This window comes from Numenius arquata, chromosome 6 (genome assembly GCF_964106895.1).
Source record: "Numenius arquata chromosome 6, bNumArq3.hap1.1, whole genome shotgun sequence".
In the NCBI taxonomy this organism is placed as follows: domain Eukaryota; kingdom Metazoa; phylum Chordata; class Aves; order Charadriiformes; family Scolopacidae; genus Numenius; species Numenius arquata.
The window spans coordinates 20,199,089-20,218,171 of record NC_133581.1 but is presented as its reverse complement, the minus strand read 5'-3'; the positions used below and the strand labels follow the sequence as shown (position 1 = coordinate 20,218,171).

General features: G+C 37.1%; 1 protein-coding gene and 1 non-coding gene across 2 annotated transcripts in view; both read left to right on the top strand.

Moving 5' to 3' along the window:
* The window catches only part of PDE3B (phosphodiesterase 3B), an 89,235-nt gene that overhangs the window by 21,116 nt on the left and 49,036 nt on the right, over nucleotides 1-19,083 (top strand). The window lies entirely within an intron of this gene.
* Nucleotides 8,739-8,925, top strand: LOC141466267 (U2 spliceosomal RNA). The gene has a single exon (XR_012463303.1). It is a non-coding gene; the product is annotated as a U2 spliceosomal RNA (small nuclear RNA).

Below are 19,083 nucleotides of genomic sequence, written 5' to 3'. Positions count from 1 at the left end.
TAATACTGTTGTGTTTATGTGAAAATTCTTCATTATTTTCAGACTGAAATAAAAGGAAAACATTATAAAACTGTGACAACACTTTTGTGAGTCACCTTATGGGTCTTTGAATCTAATCAATGCATCATGCTTCCATGTACCAGACTGAATATGTAATATGGTAGCGGAGAAAAGCTATTCCCTTAGAATGTAGAAGTGGAAGTCCTCTCATGCTGAGTCAGGAAGTATGTCTGTCCCTTTTTGATGCTTCTACATATTTTGATGATTTTTCTGCCCCCCTTTTTGTGGGTACCTGAAGTTTCTGCTAAAATAAGATGCTTAAGTAAGGAAGCTTCAATCCAGCTCTTTGCAGTAACGCTCCTTGGCACTCAATTTTCAGCAAGAAAAAGGAAAATGTGATCAAAATGACAGTTTCTTATTAATAGTTCAAGTCCAGATTGAACATCATGGAACAAATAGGTCCCATGACTTTGTTCCTGCCAGCTTCAAAATGCTATCAGGTTTACAGTTCTCTATAATAGGAACTGTGCAATTGAAACATGTATCACATTCCTTTCACAATAACTCTTAGTCTGTGGTATATTCATTTTATAGAGGTGTTTGCTTATATGTTCTGTCACCCTTGTAGAATCACCAGTGTAAAAGGCATTAGCCACAATGATAATTTTTTGCACAAGAGTTTGGGAGTGGAGAAATGGGAGCAGGTGCAGCATGTGTCTCATTCCAGCATTTGAATAAATTCATCTGTTGAGGAGTACGCACAAATGATTTCAGGTATCTGGTTCTGTGGTGAACTTTTTGAGTTTTCTTCTACTGTAGCTAGAGGTTTGTGATCAAAGAGAAAATCTTGTGAAAACACCTGCAGTCCTGCTGTTTTGAGTTGTTAGCTCTACCCCTTTATGAAATCTGAAATATTAGATCTTGCATTGTGCAGCTAATAATGCTTTCTTTCCTAGCACAAGGACAGTTTCTCATCACCTAATTAATTTTTAAATTTTTTTAAAAATAATGTTCAAGAAGATAAAGCAGAAATTTGCCCTTAATTAAATTCACATTTTTTAAACCAAAACATTAACAGAAATGTTGATTACACAGATGCTTGACAAAGATAAAACTCAAACCCAGGAAAAGTGAGAAGAAAGTGAAAGGAATAATAAACTGAAGAAAAACCTTTAATCCCATAAAGAAGAAACAAGACTATAGAAGCATAAAGTTTGTAAGTAAAGCCTGATGTCAAGCTGAATTTGTTTGATAATTTTTTTGATCTTCCATACCAATTATTCCTAGCCAGAAGATGGAGTTAGAACACTTTTTCTTATTATGTCAAACTAAGGATTTAGCAATTCTTAGGGCTTTATCTGTTTGCAAGTGATTGCAGAAGATAATCTGTTCCAGACAATGCTGTGTGAAGCATGAAGGATGTGCAGGGTCCTCTGTCACTGGAATTCCCGGAATATGGTCTGTGAGATCTTTAGTAAGTATGGCTTGTTGGCAGAAATATACTGAAGAGCTAAAACAGTACAAAGACTTTTCAACTGAAAACATTATTATAAATATATTGTAAGAAATAGTTGAGGGGAATTATTTATTTACCAAGACAGTTTGGCAAGCACTTTTGAAGAGTGTAAGAGTGGCCCTTAGCAGTCATCCACTCTAATGACTGCAAAAAGGTATAACGGCCCTACAACATCGAAAGCAAAGGGGTTCAGTGACTGTTGTTTGTGATGGCTTTAAAACAGCTATTTCTAATGCTGCTAACAGTACAGCTGAGACAGTTTGCACCATACTGTGAAGCCTGCTCAGGAAATTGGGTGAACATGGGTGGATATTTTGTGTTGAATTCCATTCTGCCATTAATCTATTTGATTAATTGAACATTTGGAAAAGTAGCCTACAAGGCTTAAATATCTTGCCAAAACTCCTTGTTGTGGCTGATGAACTGTCAAAAGTTGAATATTCTGTGAAATTTGGCCAATATTGCTGTAAATGGTCAATGCTGTCAGAGATATAATCCAAGGCCAAACTAGGCAATTCTACTTCTATTTCCCTGCCTTATTTTCTGTGGTGCACTATCTGGGGACCTCCAGTCAAAAACTTATCTTTTTCATATGTTAAAGGCTTTGTTCTCAGTGCAAATGTACTGTGTGCTGATTTAATTAATTAGCTTGGTTACAGTCATGTATGGGTAGAAGAAAATTAAAGATGACCCTTTTATCTGTTGGTCAGAAACATGCATCAAACAAGCAATTTCAGAATCTCTTAAGTGTTTGATTGTATTGGTATTTAATATAGCTTGATCCACAATAAGATCACAGATTTTGTTGCTATGTTAGAATGCTAAAAAAGCTGTAATGCTTTTTGATTTATTAGATTTCATTATATAAAATAGAGCTTTATTCTCTCATTTCTTGGAACACTTACAAAGTCATTGCATTTTGACATTTAAAACGTTGCTTAGTATTCTGACTAGTTTCATAACCTATATGAACCGTACGGTATGCTTTTGTTTAAGGAGCTGTCGTCATTTTTAGTAACCATTTATACACGCTGACAAACTGCATTTTCTAGTTTGCAAAATAGTAGCTCATTTTCTGTATCCTGAGGCAATTAATTGAAACTGTTTAAGTGTGAGAGTTAATATTGTTTAAACATAATAGTGTGAGTCAGTCTTACGGTGTTTGTAATAACAAGTTTACACATCACTTTTTTTTTTAAGCACCTGTATGAATTTTTTCTTCATTGAAGACTAAATCAATTGAACTATTCCATTCTGCAAATGAATCACCATTTCTTTTATAAGTAACTTTTTCTAGTCTTAACTAATTCATTTTTCCGACCTCCAAGTTATTTCCTCCAGACATCTTTTATCGTTAAAGCCTTAGTTCCGAACTTGCACTACTTCATAGTCCTTACAAGCAGCTAAAGCATCTTTTAGCTCTGTAAAAGTATTCCTAAAGTTTACATTACAACACAAGAAGTGTTTAAGAAATAATTTCCTATCTCCTGTTTTATCTTCCTGTTAAATACTAATAAAAGACACCGTCCTGTGCTGTCAAATATCTGGACTTGGTGAGGGATTTCTGTTCCCTCACAACAGATATCAGTTTTCAAGGTCATCTCTAAAGTGCCTATTCTGACGTCCATTTTGGGTGTACTTCTATAGGTCAATGTATTGGCCATATAACCCTTTATTAAATTATGACCTTAACATTTTGTAAATGCATACAAATTTATATATGTGCATGTACATGTGCATGTGTGCACACATCATAGTTTAATTCAATTACCTTTTTGTCATGCAATCATCCATCTTTGAATTCTTTGGCCTATTTCAGTTGAATTTGTCAGAGAATAATCATCTTCAATAATAAATTTCCCATAAATTTCATGAAAATCAGTAGCCAGCAAGAGAAGGGAGCCTACTAGGAGCCTTGTTACAAAAAAGAACGAGGAAGCCACAAAAGACAGATGGAATGAGTATTCTAAATACAGAAAAGTGGGGCATTTAGAGCTTGCAACTCCAAGCTGCCGGGTAATCTGGTTGTAAGACAAAAGTTCCAAGGATTTAATCATTTGTGCTCCTCACAGAGCTACTTATCCCTTTTTCTGAAAAAGTGTTTACTGTTCTGATATTGGTTTGTTGAGATGTTTCATTCAAGTTTTGGAAAGATGGTCTTCTACGTAGTGAAACATGACAGTGTATTTCCTGTCATGTTATAGGGCTTAATTTACTGTTCTTCAGTCTTTACCAGTTACAGAAACCAGCTGTCTAGCGATGACAGCTCAAAGATAAATAAAATGCTGTCTCATTTAATGGCTGATTTATTTATGCTCTGAGCCTTTCTCGCAGTAGACTATAAGGTTTTTTTGTTTGTAACAGGCTACTAGATGGGAATGGCAATGGCCATTCTTTGAAGGAGGAACTTGAGCAAGTTTTGACTTAGCATGAGGCATGCTTCACTGCTGTTGCTGGGCTGTGAAAGCAAAGTTCTCTCACTGGTATTTTTATTTTGTGTTGCACCTACTCAGAAGTAAAAGAATAGATCACAGTCTATTGTTGTGGAGATCTGAATAGTAAAACGGACAGCTGATAAAAGGATGTACCAAAGAAGCTAGCTTTTCAGGGGAAAGAGGAATTTTCATAGAATTTCTTTTCTTGGAATGAACAGAAAGCCTGAAGTTTTGTTAACATTGATTCCCACTCATTTTCCTTGCACTCTTTTCTGATGCTCCAAGTTTTTTTTCCCCTCTGAGAAAAGTAACTTCTGTGTGAGTGAAATATGTTTCTCATTGTACCTCCAAGTTCATGTTTTGTTTGCAGATAAGATGGTTTATATGTTTATCGTTGTTATAGTGTTTATATGTATGTGTTGTCTATTTCAGCAGGGAGGGGATTTTTTTTTTAATTAACTAGCTAACATTCATGAAGGAGAGGGTGAAGAAGGAAAAAAGACACTTACTTAAAACTTGGCCTTTTCCAAGATCAATTATTAGAACAACAACAAAATTGATCTCCCAGTAAGTCTTGCCTCTTTATAGGATATAAAACTGGCTTTGTAGAAGTGTAATTCTAACTAGAATTCTGTAATTCTGTGCTTAGTGCATTGGCTGCATCTTTGGTAACAACTGTACGTTTGCTTCTGGGTCTTTGCTTCCTATTATAAGATAGGAATTTAAAAGATTTTCCAGGTGGCTTCTGAATGTCTCTGTATGGGAGGTTTACCAGCAGCGGGCTTTGGACAACAGTCTCCTGCTCATGCTATCCATTGGAAGCACAGTTGAACTGTGTTCTAGCCCCTCAAAAACTTTCAAAGTATAGCACTCTGAACAGCTAGTTATTCCCTTTGGCACCTTGATTGTTTCCATATACAGCAGCAGAAAAATGATGCTTTGTTTCCCAAGGGTATTAGAAAACTGGCAAGTCAGTTCTCAGCTGTCATGGTGGGAGGTGTGATGGGAAGTAAATTCAGAGTCCTGGAAAAGTTGACTTAGAGTCGATATACAGGAATATAAATCAGAAAGCAAGCTGAAGCAATTTCTGAACTATAACAGAATCAACAAGGAAGGCTTTGCTGAGTTTAGTTGAGCCAATTTTTTCTTCAGATCTGTCTGCTTGACTTCCAGATAAACTACTTAGACCTTTGCCTGGTGTTGGAATGTTTCAGTTTGGGATCAAATAGCTATTCTTGGCCCAAATTACTTCTGGACATTGTCCAGAGACAATATTCTTTAGGGGTGTATTGAAATCACTGAAACAGCTTTCTCCCACTTCAGGTAGCAGACCAAAAAATTACTGAGATGAATGAAACTATGCATTATTTGCTTCAGATCAAATTGATGTTACTTGCTCCTTTTCCTTGTCTTGGTTTTAGAGAATTTGGGGATGAATTGTGTAAAACTGTTTGCATGTCTGGCAGTCAATATTTTAAAAAAGAGGATTAACCCTGTTGACTGTCTTTTATATAGTTTTTCCACTTTGCATATGGATGGTGGGTTTCTTTTGGTGGGGTAAAGGGGGAATGTTCCTGATTTTGATCACTTCCATTTGATATAGCATATGTTCCAGTTATCCTTCCTAAATTATAGTAATTCCTATGTTAGCTACAAGGAAGAGGCAGAGTGGGTTCTTTTTCCATGCAATTTTTTGATTTGAGATGTGTACAGCAAAAAACTGTGATAAATGCATACACAGCTTCTCGTGTCTGAGTAACTAATTACAGTTCAGGGGTTGAGAGCGACTGTTGAATGTGAGGTTTCATATTGGAAATATAAGTATATGAAAATAAGCATTCTGGTTTTTGTAACATTGACTCATTTTATTCAGTTTTCTTCTCTGCAATATCCTTTATTTACATTTTATCCTTTATTTATGCTTTATAATATGTTGTTATAGACTGGAAAGTACCAGGTACTCAAAATTTGGGCTTTATTTGTAAATTACTCTGGACCAATAAACTTGTACATACAGTTTTCACATACGTTCTTTCTAAACTGAAATTCTGTAACTGTAAAATTGAGTTTATTTGAGAAGCTATTTCGAACAGCTTTGCAGCTGCATAGTTTTATGTTATTTGTTCTTGAGGGTCTTCAGAATAATTTTTGTACTGAGTTATTTAAAGTAGAGCACTTCTAAGTTCCTTAAATGCTAGACTTTCTAAACATTTGACTATTTAGAAAATAGTGACAGGATGATTATTTCTACTGGTGCAGGTTGTTTTGCGAGATCTTTTGTTTTCCTGCTGTGGGAACAACAGGGCTTTGTCCCTGTAAACAGTTACCCAATGAAGTTGTTACTGGATTGGAATTTTTGTTTACAGATTAAACAGAAGTGAAAGAAGCTCAAAGCTTGCATTCCAAAACTGATGACTCTTTTTTTTTTTTTGGGGGGGGCGGGGGGTGGTCAAAGTGGAAATTGTGCCATTTAAAATATAGAAAAATAAATCTATTACTCCTGGTATTCACTGCAAGATATTTAAGACAATAAACATTCTTTAAAAATCCCATGAAGTTTTAGAAAAGATCTTTTGTGGTTTTTATTTATAAATTTGTATCTCTTTTCCTGAAGCTATGGTGAGCCCTGCATACTGTCATTCTTTTTCAATTGTAAACATAGTTTCGGTACTACCACTTTTGCACCAAACGCTGTTCCTAAGCGACTGCTGACGTCAGTTGGTGCAGCACAAGAAGGTTTGTGTGTTTATCTGCTGTGGGCAGACTCTTAGAAAAAGACGAAAGTATGTAACTAGATTAGGCCAAAGAGATCACTGCTTTAAATAAGCATACATACTGTTTGCAATGTCATACTTTATTTTTTCTGTATTTTATTTTGATTAGCAGTTGTATCTTCTGTTGCATATGTTACAGTATCTAGTTTGCAGGAGACGATAACGGGGGGGTATATATTCTCTTTGCTATTGCTTTAAAGGGGTAGACTTTTTTCTTCTTTTCTATAGCATAGTTAGAATGAGATTTAAAAGAATTATGTGTTGTAGCATAAAGCTTTCATATAATTGATCTCAAGGTTAGAAATAGGACCATTAGAAATGAAAGCAGGCATACAATTTCCAGTTCAAGCAAAATGCATTTACTTAGAGATTTTTGGCCAGAGTCTATACGTTTGGAAAAACTGGAAAGATACTTTTGGAATATTTTACTGCATGCCTTTGTGTCAAACAGAGTTGGAGTAGAGCTGGCTTAATGACCTTTGTGATTTTATTTTGTCCTTGATTATATCTGCAGCGCACCCACACTGAATAAAAATTAGCTGTAGCAAAAACTCTTTGTGTGAAAATCTTTTTATGAAAGTAAAGGAAATAGTACTGGGATCGCAGGCGTTGTAGGCCAAAGAGTGAAGATACAAAGTTTATAGGAAGTATTAGTACCAGATGGTTTAATAAGGAAGGAAGGAAGAAAAATGACAAGCATAAAATCTCTTCTTCAGGTTGAAGAACAGAAGCAGCAACTTTCAGAACTAAATAAAAGCTGAGAACAATTGCTCCAAATTAATTTAAATTAGATTAAAATTAAAGAAAATGTCTGTGGGACATAGGAGGACGTTAGCAAGCATAAAGGTGAAAAGGTCAAGCTAAATAAGGTCCACTTTGTTGTGGCTCTTGTGAAGGTCTTACTGATCTTGAAGTCCACATCAATCTTTTTACGTTTCCATACTGTTATATTGTGCTATCCAGTCTGGCCTTGAAAACCTGCAAGGATGGAGACTGCACAGCCTCTCTGGGCACTCTGCTTCACCTTGTCTCACTGCTTGTGTGTCCTGATAGCGAGAAAATTTTTTTCTTATGTCTAGTCTGGACTTCTCTTGTTTCAGCATTGCCTCTCACCTTCCCACTGCGTACCACTGGGTACAGCCTGGCTTTGTTGTTTTGATGGCCTCCTATTAGACACTGGCAGGCTGCTGCCTGCCCCAAAAGCCATCACTTCTCCAGATGAGCCCAGCTCCCCCAGCCTCTCCTCACACGGTAGGTTCTCCAGTCCTGTAGTCATCTTGGTGGTCCTCTGTTGAACTTACTCCATTTTATTGATGTCTTTCTTGTATTGGAGAGCCCCAAACATGATGTACTGTTCTATGTATGATCTCACAAGAGCTGAGCAGAGGTGGCAATCTGGCCTAACAACCGTGCTCCTCTGAATATAGATGAGCATTCTGTTGGCTGCCTTTACTTCCATGGCACACTGTGGTCTCATGTTCAGGCTTTCATCCTTTTCAGGAGAGCAGCTCTCAGCCTGTGTCATTGCAGGGGACTCTTCCTTCCGAGGTGCTTCATGTATGTCACTGTTGAATTTCATAAGACTCCTATTCACTCGTTCCTCCAGCTTGTCTAGCTCCTCTGGATGGCAGCCCTGCCCCTGCACGTATCTCCAGTTCCCCCAGTTTGGTATCATCTGTAAGCATGTCTTGTAAAATTTCATTGTTCAGAAGAACATAGTGGATTTTAATTCATGTTAGTAAAATTTAAATAGCTGCCGATGCTATTACTCATTTGCCCTTACTGCTGCTTCTTCTAGGTCTTTATTTAATTGTCATTGCCTTTAACTATATTTTCTTACTATAAGAATCTTTTCTCAAGCTTTCAATAGCAAAGGTAGAGTTAGGAAATGTCATGTAATTCGGTAAGCTGTTCTTAAATGTTTACTTGTGAGTAGAATTTACTTGTGAGTTTCATTAGTATAAAAGCATGAAAGTGGCTCAGATTAAGAGTTCATTTAGTTTAATATTTTGTCTCTAATCTCTGATCTTTGTCTAAGGTCAAGTTTAACATCTGTTCTTATCAGGTAAATATCTTTTACATCATTGACTTGAAGATGTCATATTAAAATGATTTTTGGGGCCAAAAGATGGTTAGAACTTTTTCTATCTATCCTATGCATCTGCCTGTTATTGCAGTGTGTCCAGAAGCAGGACATCAAGGGAAAAGTCAATAAAAACAGTAACTGTAAGTTGCTGCTTATCATCTTCCCATCCATTACAAGGGCTAATGTGCAATTAAATGCATTAAAGATCACGAGGGAGAAGAAAGTAGCCATAATCAGAGGACAATGGAAGGATAAAAATATGATAACATATGATACTTTTTTTTACCCTTATACCACCTTCTTATACTTGCCCAACTTCCACCTGTTTTCAGCTCAGGAGACCTCCTAATTTGGTTTTTCTATTTAGTTGCAAGTGCCTACTCAGTCTCCTCTTCAATTTATGGGCACTTCCTCCTTTGCCAAGTTTCCCCTTGAACTTATTTAAACTTCTTGCATCCACAACTTCCTTCGATAAGGCAGGTTGCTTACTACCTGTTAGTGAAGAACTGCCTCTTTCTGTTTTGGACCTGGCTTATCCTAGCTCTTTCTAACGGCTTCTCATTCTGGTGCTGTAAAAAAGTAGTCTATTGAATTTAACTTTCTACTGACCAGTTCCTTAGGCAGAATTTGCAACAATCACGTGTTCAATGTAGCAATATACATGACAACTAGCAGTGACAATAATTAACTTGTTTAAAAATTATTTTAAGATTATTTTAGAGACCAGCTTGATATGTCAAAGTTCATAACTTTTGTATGTTCTTAGATTCAGTATATTGCAGCAATACATAGTTTAGCTGTTTTCTGGAGGTTCATAACTGTCTGCCATTTAGACTTTGTGTTGCAGGATTGTGCCACTGAAAGTTCTGTCCAACAATAGCAGATGTTCTTGTGCAAAACACCTGGAGACGAATGAACAGCAGAAAAATCTGCTCACTGAGAAATGATACCATGCTCTTATATTAATTTTCTTTTGCAGGGGAAGCGTGTTGATTCTGTGTTGTTTGAGATCAGTTGGAATTACTATAACTATGCTTGCAGAGAAATGGCTGCATCTTGGACATATGGTTTAGGTTTTTACAAGTATTAGTTCTACAGGTTCTGCTCTTGTTCACAGAGAGCAAACTTTGTATGTTTCTGTAAATAAATGGATTATTCAAAAGAATATCCTTTCAGCGTCACTGACTTCAAAAGGCAGACACAGCAGAGATCCCAAACGCAGTTTTATAGGCAGAGAAAAGGTCACTCTTCCCTTGTTAGGTCATGTGTTAACAGTAAAAATAATAATTAAATAATTTGCTAAAAATTAGCTCATTGTCTATGGTTTACGATCTTATAACAATCCTATTCCAAATTTTAAAAGCTGTTGCTCTGGGATACTGTACAAGATACATTGAATTCCTATAATGATTTTTTTTAAAAATGAAACTGTTTAATTTGTTAGATGGTTTAGGGAGTTACTAAAATCTCTCCTTGAATTAAAGATACGAAATATTGAAATTTTCAAGAGCACCTATGGGTTAACTATAATTATCTTAAATTGAGACAAAGCAACAAGCTTTTATTACATTTCCTAATTGCAGTACAACCTATAGCAACCATTCTTTTCTCAGGTTTCTTAGTTACCATCCTGTATGTTCAGTTTGTGAAACTGTAATTGGGCTCTGATCCAAAAAACTTCTCTTTAAATTTGTGATAGACAAATTGAGAAGCATTTCTTTCTTGCAAGACTTGCAAGAAATATCCATGCTGGTTCTTTAACTTTTTCAGAAGTTATTTGCTCGTTTATTTTTAGCAGTCCAATGTTACTATTCAAAAAGTTACATTTTCAGTGCAGTATCATAATATATTAAAGCTGGATTATTTTATCATGTAGGCTTTTTTCATAGGTTTTTCCATACATCTTAAACTGGCAACCACAATTTAAAAATTCTGAGATGTAGCGTAGAGTCAACAGAACTTTTCAGAACTTTTCAGTGTCTTCAGAAATATCCTGAAAAGCTGGGAGACTTCAACAGCTTGATTTTGGTTAGCTCATGTTATACAGCAATTAATAGGAAAGTTGGCTGATAAGGTGAATTTATAAAGTTACAAATCAAATATATTTCTATATAAGTGGTGAAGATGCTTTTTATCTCTGTAGCCCCCAGTAAACACTCCTGTGAGGGACAGTTCACATATGGCTGCCAAAAAAAGGGAAGGTTTGTAGATAAACCAGGCATGTCTGAAAGAATTATTTTCAACTCAAATGTAATAATGCCTAATGTAGTGTTTGGTGGCAATTTGGACAGGCTTTATTTTATGATTTCCCTTTGCCGCCTTCTTTTTGGAAGGCAACTACTTAAATGTGTTGTTCCTAGATTTTGTGAAATAGTAGTTGTATTCTCTTTCTGCTTTTGCTAGCTTTACCTCATTGCTTTATTTCAGAAACTGACCATTCTTTTTGGCCAAGTAATTGATTCTCTTACATGTTGTACAGCAGTGGTCCTGAAACTTCTTGGGATGGCTAGTGCTTGCCATCCCACTTTGGGTTACACCAGTTGGAAGGGGAATTCCATCCCTGATGTAAAAACTTAACTCTTGTTATTATTTGGAGTTCTAACCCTAGCAGAAATGAGGCTTCAAATGGAAATTATCACAACAAAGGAAATAAAATCAGCAACTACTCCTTTTGGTATAAAGGTAAGATTGGGATACAGGATAACATCTATTCTTTCATAGAAAACATCTACTATTGACATATTGTGACTCTGTGACCTCTTGAGGTCCTTTCAAATGGAATTATCCTAGAAGACTATGTACCTGTTGGTGTGAAGTTTTGTGTAGACATAGCTAACTAGCTCAGGTACTGCTGAGGGCATGTTTGCAGTAGCACATAATTCTTCTCAGGCTGTGAATCCTGGGAAAGGAGCTGAGCAAATATTTAAGTACTGAGTCAATGCTGAACTCCAGCCACTGTGGCTACTGAGCTAGTACTACTGAAGGTTTTTAGCTTCAAGAGTTTTCTAACATACTCCTTACTAGCTTGTATAAATGAACTAGAAACATCTCAGTACCTTTTGATTACTACTCATAACTCTTCTGTCATTATAGAAATAGGCCATACAACTTTCTATGTCCCATCTTTCTCTTCTTGGGATTTAAACTTGCAAAAAAACTTGCAAAAAAGAGAGATCCTCATTACTATAACCAGTACTTCAAACAGTCTGTTAGCCTACTGTGTTAATATAAACTTATCAGCATGTATTAAATCTATATTTCAAAAGGTGCTGGGAGCAGACTAGAAGTTTAGTGTTCTGAAACATGCATTTTTGATGCCTGTAATATGTTATCATAGAATCACAGAATCATAGAATGGTTCGGATTGGAAGAGCCCTTAAAGATCATCAAGTTCCAACCCCCCTGCCATGGGCAAGGACACCTCCCACTAGACCAGGTTGCTCAAAGCCTCATCCAGCCTGGTCTTGAACACTTCCAGGGATGGGGCATCCACAACATCTCTGGGCAACCTGTTCCAGTGCCTCACCACTCTCACAGTAAAGAATTTCTTCCTGATATCTAATCTAAATCTACCCTCTTTCGGTTTAAACCATTGCCCCTCGTCCTATTGCTATACTCCCTGAGAAAGAGTCCCTCCACATCTCTCCTCTAGGTACCCCTAGAATTAGATACTGGAAGGCTGCTATAAGGTCTCCCTGGAATTTTTTCTTCTCCGGGCTGAACAACCCCAACTTTCTCAGCCTGTCTTCATAGGAGAGGTGCTCCAGCCCTCTGATCATCTTTGTGGCCCTCCGCTGGACCCAGTCCAACAGGTCCATGTCCTTCCTGTGCTGAGGACTCCAGAGCTGGACACAGTACTCCAGGTGGGGTCTCATCAGAGCAGAGTAAAGGGACAGAATCACCTCCCGTGACCTGCTGGCCATGCTTCTTTTGATGCAGCCCCACATACGGTTGGCTTTCTGGCCTGTGAGCGTGCATTGCCAGCTCGTGCTGAGCTTGTCATCAACCAACACCCCCAAGCCCTCCTCCTCAGGGCTGCTCTCAATCCATTCTCTGCCCAGCCTGTATTTGTACCTGGGATTGCCATCACCCAGGTGCAGGACCTTACACTTGGCCTAGTTGAGCTTCATGAGGTTTGCACAGGCTCACCTCTCAAGCCTGCCCAGGTCCCTCTGGATGGCATCTCTTCCCTCCAGCGTGCTGACTGCACCACACAACTTGGTGTCACTGGCAAACTTGGTGAGGGTGCACTCTATCCCACTGTCCATGTCTCCGACAAAGATGTTAAACAGCACTGGTCCCAGTACTGACCCTGGAGGAATGCCACTCGTCACTGGTTTCCACTTGGAGATTGAGCCCTTGACCGCAACACTTTGAGTGCGTTCTTCTAGCTAGATCCTTATCCACCGAGTGGTCCATCCATCAAATCTGTGTCTCTCCAGTTCAGAGACTAGGATGTCACGTGGGACAGTCTCAAACGCTTTGCATATGTCCAGGTAGATGATGTCTGTTGCTCTCCCCTTATCTACCAGTGCTGTGGCAACATCATAGAAGGCCACCAAATTTGTCAGGCATGACTTGCCCTTGGTGAAGCCATGCTGGCTGTCAATCACCTCCTTATTTCCCATGTGCCTTAGCAGAGATTCCAGGAGGATCTGCTCCATGATCTTGCCAGGCACTGAGGTGAGACTGACCGGCCTGTAGTTCCCCCTGTCTGCCTTTTTTCCCTTTCTGAAAATGGGGGTTATGTTTCCCCTTTTCCTGTCAGCGGGAACTTCAGCAGACTGCCACAACTTTTCAAATATATGGAAAGCAGCTAAGCAACTTTATCTGCCAGCTCCCTAGGACCCATGGATGGATTTCATCAGGTCCCGTGAACTTATTTACCTTCAGGTTCCTTAGATGGTCTCCAACCTGATCTTCTTCTATAGTGGGTGTCTCTTCATTCTCATAGCCCCTGTTTTTGCCTTCTGCAGCTTGAACAGTGTGGTTAGAGCCCTTGCCAGTGAAGACCAAGCTGAAGAAGTAATTGAGTACCTTTATCCATGACATACTTACAGAAGTTTTTCTTGTTATCCTTGATGTCCCTGGCCAGATTTAATTCTATCTGGGCTTTAGCTTGCCTATTCTGGTTCCTGGCCACTTGGACAGTTTCTCTGTATTCCTCCCAGTCTACCGGTCCTTGCTTCTACTCTCTGTAGGACTCCTCTTTTCTTTTGCGCTTGCCCAGGACCTCCTTGTTCATCCATGCAGGACTCCTGGATTTTTTGCCTGACAACTTCTTTTTTGGGCTGCACCTCTCCTGAGCTTGGAGGAGGTGATCCTTGAATACTAACCAGTTTTCTCGGGCCCCTCTTCTCTCCAGTACTTTTTCCCATATTAGTCTGCCAAGCAATGTTCTCACTCTATAGCACAGCAGTCATAGCAACTGTGTGTTCAAATCATAATATGGCTTTAAATATCATTGAAACCTGAAAAATTTTGCTAACATGATATAAATCTTAAGTTGTGCTGATGTTTAATTTAACATTTGGGATAAATCTTATGAATTTTGTAGGAAAGCGTTCACATGCTTTAAATATATATTGCAATGCTCTCTGACTGAAGCATTAGTTGCCTTTAATGTCAGTGACCAGACTCTCCAAAAATTAAAACCTCTTGTTGATATTAGTTAATTTAGTTCTCTTGTCCCTATATTGGTATGAAACCTTTGTTGATTTTGGATGCTGCTCTTTAATGCTGCTGAAGTAATTAATGATAAAATGAGCATTGAAGTATATTTTGCTTAAAAACATGAGTTTGTATCTTCCTTTAAAGAACTGTGTTCTGTCTGGGAGAATTATCAGAAATTTCCACCTCTTAATCTGGGGAAAGATGTGATACCATACAGTTGTTGTCCTTCAGTAGATTACATCAGCTATGTATGTAATATGCAATGAATAAACTACATACATGATTCACATTAGACTTTTTAAACTCTTCTACTCTATAAGCACAAAATCTATTTTAAAATTTTCAGCTTGTGAATGATACCAAATTTTGTTGTCTTTCACAAACAGATTACAGGTAGATTTTGAACACAGTGATCTTTAGTTTAACTGCTGATACTTGAGCTAACGGAATAATTCTGAAATCCCTCTGTAAATCTGTTCCTGAAGAAAGATTTGATGTGTGTTTACCCAGTTAATTAGTGAATCTTGGGGTTTTTTTGTGAGTGAAGAACCATGCAGCAGAGCAACCCTAGAGTAAGAAAGGTGATGGATCACACAGCAAGCTGAGACCTCAGTGCTTAAACAGGTTACCATGTTAATGCCCTGCTAGATGTCACTCTCTTCCATTAGACTGAGGTACTGCAGTCTCTTGAGACTTTGATTTTGAAGCTTGTTAATAGCTTCATTAACTATTATAAGGGTTGAAGCAGCTGTTTGATGGACTGGACCACTAAGAATTCCTACTAAACATTCTGTAACAGAAAAATGTGCTTCTAAGGTCTACAAGAATTCCTCATTGCATCAGTAGTATACTGGATTTATGTTATTGGACTTTAAAAATTGGGTAGTCCCTTACACCAGGCTTTATCAAGAAAGTTAGAAATTAATAGTGGTATTATGGGTAGAAATAACACAGCAGAAAAGTTTGCAAAAACTAACCAGTCTAAACAAAAGAAAGAACAATACTGTTGTTTTTTACAAGTTGTCATCTATGTGTTTAACTAAGATCAGTGAAAATCTCACAAGTCTAAAGAATCCACATAATTGTGAATTGTTGGGTGTTGAGTGAGTTGGAATTAATATCGATATTAATTTTAACTGCTAAATAAGAAGGAGTTACATATCATGACAAAAAAAATAATCTTGGAAGCTCAAAGCTCTTCATGATGCTGGACTGTGCAATATCAATACTGTCAGGAGTTATTACTGAATATTGAAGTAGATGGCTTATGTGAGTTAAAACAATAAATGTTTTTTCACACTTGATAATGTGAATATGTCTTCAACTGAGTATACATAGGAATAGTTATGGAAACTTGTGGGCATTTGTCTGTTCCTCTGTTGTCAGCTAAGAAATCGGATAAATAGCCAAGATTTTTTTAAAACGTTTCAACAAGACTATTTCTCCCTTCAGAGGTCTTGCATTTTGTGGCACCCTAAGAATTTTAAAACTACATTAATGAAATATGTCTTTATGTTTCTATTTCGCATGAGGGTTGAGTACTCAGATTAAATCTTTAGATGTTATCAATGATTGTTTATTGAAGGATCCAATCAGAGAAACCAGAAAAGGAAAAGCAACTGTTAACTTCTTCCTGAGGAATATTTAGGATCTGCCTCAAAATAGCAATCAGAGAGCATTTCTGTAATGATGATTACAATGTCAGTGATCGTGAAAAAAGATGGCTATAGGGAGGATATGACAGTGGTTTGTGAAATCATGAATGGCAGAGAAAGCTGTAAGAGGTTCTCAGTGCTTTCTAGTATTCATCTGAATAAAATATACTAACCTGACTTCTACTATTGCTTGCTCCAATGGGACAGATCTTCAGTGGTTTGTCATTCCATCAGTGTGATGACATATGGTGGAATTTGGGAGTTTTGGTTTGCCTTATTGAGAAAAATTAGGCAGTAGCAGTAAAAAAGCTAAAATGGGCTGTGTTTCTAAAGGAATTAAAAAAATTAAGTAATTCTGGAAATAAAAGTGCCTGTGATTTTGCAAGCTCTAGTTACATAATTCCTGTTACATATATCTCTGCTGTCTCACTTTGCTCCCCAAATCCTGAAATCTGTGGTGCATCACAGTGAATAATGAGAGATTTTTTTGTTTTGTTTTCTCACTGTAGTTTCCAGTACTCCATGCCCCCAAATAAGTGTAAAGAATGAGTCACAGGTCAGGAAAAAAAAGAAGAGATGGACTTAGGCTTGAGGCAGTTGAACATTACATTGGAGAACTGAGTTCTATTCTGACTTTGTCATCAAGATTTCTTTGTGTGTGTGAGATTCTTCGTGAGTCACTAAAATCTAACTTTTCCCAAGTGGTTACTAATTGTATGTATGTTTTTTTGGTTTATTCTTCCCCTGCCTCCCCCAGGACTATGGAAGTGATTTGCAATAACAGTAACCACTCTTTGCTGTAGCCAAAGAATATCAACCATACTTTGAATGCCTAAAATCATGTAAGTGGTGAAACTGAACATTGTTTCTTTTTTAATCTGAGTTACTAATCAGTAAAGTACAAAGTACACCAATATTTTACAAGCATTTTCTAATTAATTTTCTAAGAATGTTTGTGAATATTCAGGTGTTTTCATGGTAAGCACTATACCAAGGCCAGAGGAAGTAACAAGAAGTTGTTGGGTGTTTTTGAACTGCATTCAGCAAATATGGGGCCATACACTGAATAATAAAGAAGCAGAGTACTGTGCTCCTTCTGATCTGATCTGTTGTCTTCCAAGTGTGGCAACTCACACTTGCTGTATTCCTTGTTGATGGACAAAATTTCTATTTCATTTACTCATCTGTAAATCCCTTAAAACTTTCTTAGTATATTGATAGAGTGTCTTGCTTCTTTTTCTATTTATACACACATTAGCATGATATTTTCTAAACATAATTATTGCATCAAACTTGATGCTACTTTATGAGACTGACAATTTCAGTTACATTTTCTACATTGATTTTTGAAAAATGCTTTCCACTTACTTGAATAAGTGATGACGAACTACTTACATCCATCACCAAAAAGGAATGTAACAGCTAATTAGTTGTTCTGCTGCAATAGAACAGGTTCGGTCAGTCATGAATTGGAATTTTTGTTTATAATACATCAGCACGTGGCAGTGGTACTGTGATCCTAAAACGTTAACCACAATATTTTTAATGTCTGGAACACTGTGAGTGCTGCTTCTATACTCTACAACTCTGTTACAAATATATGTATGCATATTATACTATACAATACAGTATAGCGGATTTTTATATATTTCAATTCAAATATTTTTATGTAAACCACTGTCATGCTTTTAAGAAACCTGTATTTATGCTTTGCAGTTTTGTTTGAAATGTTACAATACTAATAGCCCTCAATTCAGTTGTGTTGTACGTTTGTACGTGATTTTGGTAAAGCCTTTCCTTTTCCAGCAATCATTTATCTTTTCTCCAGGTACAGGCTGGATGTGTTCAGAGAACATGATCAGTGTAAATAATTAGAGATATTCAGTAAATTCTGTAGTTGATAAGACTTTTAAGAGCTATGCTATTTTAAGAGCTATTGTTTTGTTTCAGGATTGAAAGCATCCAGAGAGAAACGATCATTTTATGGTTGTAATAGCTGAATGACAAAGAATCTTTGTCCGATACAGTGGTGTTATGCTGATAACCAGTCTATTTCAACTATCTTTCTGTCTTTGAAATATTTATCATAGTGCTTTCATCTGTCTTGGAGAAGACAGAGAAGTTTGCTTTTTTTTTAAATAATGTTATAGAAAACTCATTAGAAAATTGGTTTGTATTCTATTTAGTTTGGAAGGTTTATGGTAAAGATCATATGAGGTCACACTAAGTGCGTGGAATAGAAAGAAATATTGAATTGTTTCCTTGCTTAAAATGGTCTAAGTTAACCTTTTATCCCATAATCATTTAGCCTTGTGGGTGGGTATGTTACTATGGCTTGCCTAGTTTATGATACATCAGCTGTTCTGCAGTAATTGCCAATGGATTTGCTTTTATTTCCAGGGCAGTAATACATTCCCAGTGTATTTTCTCTGAGGGGTGATAACTTGGCAGTATTTTGTATTTTAAAAACTGTAAGAGGCTTCAGATGGAGCAGCTGAAAAGCAGCAGCTTGCACCACACTAATTGCCTAATGGATGGGTCTGAGAGCACCTAATGGTTAGAAAAATGTCCCACTTCACTGGGGTAGATTCAACCCTGTGTGTGAAACTGCAGCAGTTCTCATATCTTGAGTCATGCATTATCAATCAATTTCTACCAGTTGAGAAACCAGGTAATTCACATTTCCTGGAGTTGAGAGACATACATTGAGAGCTTTAGATTTATCAGATTGCTTCAAAATGTTATAATAATTTTAGTGCTTATATTACTTTATTCATAACTTCCAAAGATTTACTTTGCACTTTATTTACAGTACTACAAAGGAATCTGGGCTACTGATTGCATAGCACATATAAGAATGTTAAATGGGTTGATTTACTTTATTACAACATTAATATTAGGAATCTCAGCATTTACTTTTTGTTTGAGTACAGGTTCAGTTAAC